Here is a 3,680-nt window from a genome sequence, read left to right as displayed (position 1 = left end):
TTTTTAATTTCATTCCATTTGAAGACTTTCTTTACCTTTGCATAAATAAACCAAAGAACAATTCCTTCATTTCTTTTGACTAACCTTATTATCACTATATACATACATGTATGTATGTATGAGTATGTACACGTGTGTATATATATATATATATATATATGTGTGTGTGTGTGTCTGGCTTCCATGCTACTGGCCTGTAAATAGCACCATTTGAGCGTAGTCGTTACCAGCGTTGCCTTCTAGCACTTGTGCTGGTGGCACATTAGAAAATCATTTGAGTGAGGTCGTTGCCAGTGCCGCTGGACTGGCTCCCGTGCAGGTGGCATGTAAAAAATACCTTTTTGAGCGAGGCCATTGCCAGTACCGTGTGACTGGCTCTTGTGCCGGTGGCACGTAAAAGCACCCACTACATTCTCGGAGTGGTTGGCTTTAGGAAGGGCATCCAGCTGTAGAAACTCTGCCAAATCAGATTGAAGCCTGGTGTAGCCATCTGGTTTCACCAGTACTCAGTCAAATCGTCCAACCCATGCTAGCTTGGAAAGCGGACATTAAACGATGATGATGTGTGTATACACACACACACGCACATGTTGAATTGTTGATCCCTACACATTTTTCTCTCTCTCCGTTCCTTTAACTCTAATCTTTTCTATCAAAGAGCATAGATTTGAAATATCAAAGACTTTTCCATTCTACCTGAGCATTAAACTAATACACCTATTTGTTCCTGCAACTGTCTTCATCTTTTGTTTTCTGTAAATTTGTATATATTCTGTGTATATATATATATATATATATATATATATATACACACACACATAAAATTCTGTATATATATTCTGTATGTATATTTATATATATATATAATGTTTATAGTCTTTGGATTTTTATGTCCTTTCTTTTACTAGTTTCTCTTTTTATCTCTTTCTAGAATGTTCCAGCCAACCAACTTGAATTGCAGACCTTCCAAGCCATTACTCCAGCTGATATCCGAGAAGCACTTCGACGATACAGTGAAATGCCAGGTCCCTTTTCTGGAGCAGTTGTAAGTATGTTTGGAGAGACTGATACACACACACACACATATCATTATCATCACCATTCAATGTAAATATCCATCAAATGTAAATAATTCCTCTTCTCTTAAATATAGAACTGTATTATTTACGTTATTGCCTAAGAAAATCATACATTGAAACGTAACACTTTGCTTCTCTCTTCCAGAAGCGAGTTGCTGGATCATCTCCAAGGAATGTTCTTCTTTGTCTTTGAGCAGTCATCAGAGTCCAGTCTTCTTCAAGAATTGTCCTTCTGTGTCTTCAACCAGTCAGATATTCTCCTTTTATATTTGGACATGATAAGATGTTTGGCACTGTCTTGCTAAACTTAAACTGCCCTTTTCCATAATTTACCTATCTACTGACCTACCTACTTCCATAAATACCCTACCTACCTGCCTAGTTTCCTCCCTACCTACCAGTCTATCTATCTACGTACCTACTAATCTATCTATGTACCTACTAATCTATCTATGTACCTACTTACCTACCAATCTATCTATCTACCTACGTACCTACCAGTCTATCTATCTACCTACCAAGCAGTCTATCTATCTATCTACGTACCTACTTACCAGTCTATCTACCTATCTATCTCCGTACCTCCTTACCTACCTACCAACCAGTCTATCTATCTATCTATCTACCTATTCCCCCTTCTCTCTATCTATCTATCTACCTACACAAGTACCTACTTACCTACCTATCTCACCCTCTCTATCTACCCAAGTACCTACCTACTTCTTTCCACACCTGCCAATCTACTATTCACCTACCCGTCCGTTCACCCATGGGTGGTTGTATACGATTGTGTGATTATCTGGGTGAGGGAGAGAGTATCAATACATAGATGACGGAATGTGTATGTGTGGGCATACACGTGTGTGTAGGAGTATTTCCGTATTTACATAATGTACAAGTGTGTGTGTGTGTGTGTATGTGTATGCATGTATATGTATGTGTGTATAACACACACTGTGTATATGTACATCATCAGCTAACTCCCAATCCAATTGACCACCACTCACCAAACGACCATCTAACCAATAGTTCTCCGGACCAAATGACTACCACCTCTGATTGGAATAATTAGACAAGGAATTCTTCATATGTAAATATGTGTTGTGTGAACTGTTGTATGAATAAAGACATTTTGTATCTTGCATACTCTTTTCTTCTTTTATTGTTTTACTTGTGACCACGATCATGCTGGAGCACTGCCTTAATTTTAGTCGAAGAAGTCAACCGCAGGACTTATTCTTTGTAAGCCTAGTACCTGTTCTGTTGGACTCTTTCACCAAACCACTAAGTTATGGAGGACATAAACACACCAACGCTGGCTGTCAAGTGATGATGAGTGGGTGGTGGGGACAAACACAAAGACACACACACATAGATATATACATATATACATACATATATCTATGAAGAAATCAGGAGTGTGTAGTGTTACATGAATATATTCCAAAAATTTAACAAAAATACAACAAACGGATAATCACAAGTAAAAGGTTGTGCTCCAGCATGGCCACAGTCACATGACCCCAAAAAAGCAATATAATAGTAAACTATACCATTTTAATCCCAAGCAACACTAAGTATCTCTGCTGTGTGTATATATATATATATATATATATATATGTATATATCAGGTCATCCCATAAGTTCTGTCCGAATTTTAAATAAAGAAAACAAGTGATCAAATGTTATATTTAATTGAAATTTAATCATCAATGTACTTTCCCTGATTATCTATGACTTCCATCTATTTACAAGCTTTTTAATCCCATCAATGTAAAACTCGTTTGGTCTCAAAGCGAAGAACTCTGAAATGTCAGTTTCGACCTCCTCCTGGCTTGCGAAAGTTATGTCCCCCAAATGATTCTGTAAACTACGAAACGAATGGTAGTCTGAAGGAGCAATGTTTTCTAACATGTCACCGGCATAAGTGCAAGACACACACACACGTATATATATATACATACATACACACACTTATACATATATACAGTACTCCCTCATTATATTGCGGTTCACCTATAATATATATATATATATATATATATATATATATATGTATGTGTAAGTATGTATACACATATATATGTGTGTGTGTGTATGTGTAACAAAAAAAAACTGCTGACACACTTCAACTTTGCATATTGCAATTTCATTGTCTGAAGATAGCATCTTAGAAAGAGAGAAAAACAGTTTCTGTTGGGATGTACTTGAGATATTATAATCAGAGGTAAGAAACCCAAATTCTGTTAACTGGTCTTCACCCAATTTGTCTTTTTAAGAGTGCGACGATTAAACTCGTCCAAAACATATAATTTCAAAAGCAGCCACAGACGAGTTTATATGTCAATTCTTGGCATTTCTCGGTTTCTATCTGTTTTTCTCGGCATTTCTCAGTTTTTATCAGATGTCAAGCTCGGATGATAATGAGTATGAAGCTTCTATTAGAAGCTTGGATACATCAGATGAGAGTGCAAAATCATCCGATAAAAAAATTCGTCTGAAAATGAAACGTTTTCCCCGTCCCCCAAAAAAGTCGTCGGGGAAGGGGTTAAGTAAAAAAAAACAAGAAACTGAGATCATTGCAAAAAAAAAAAAAAAAAA

The 3,680-nt window shown here is 36.6% G+C and overlaps 1 long non-coding RNA gene across 1 annotated transcript; it reads left to right on the top strand.

Moving 5' to 3' along the window:
- Positions 1 to 936: 936 nt before the first annotated feature.
- On the top strand, positions 937 to 2,221 carry LOC128250982 (uncharacterized). Its single transcript, XR_008266889.1, has 2 exons — positions 937 to 1,045; positions 1,225 to 2,221. It is a non-coding gene; the product is annotated as an uncharacterized LOC128250982 (long non-coding RNA).
- Positions 2,222 to 3,680: the final 1,459 nt, after the last annotated feature.

This window comes from Octopus bimaculoides, chromosome 27 (assembly GCF_001194135.2).
Source record: "Octopus bimaculoides isolate UCB-OBI-ISO-001 chromosome 27, ASM119413v2, whole genome shotgun sequence".
NCBI classification, from domain to species: Eukaryota; Metazoa; Mollusca; class Cephalopoda; order Octopoda; family Octopodidae; genus Octopus; species Octopus bimaculoides.
This window is presented reverse-complemented; position numbering and strand designations above follow the sequence as displayed.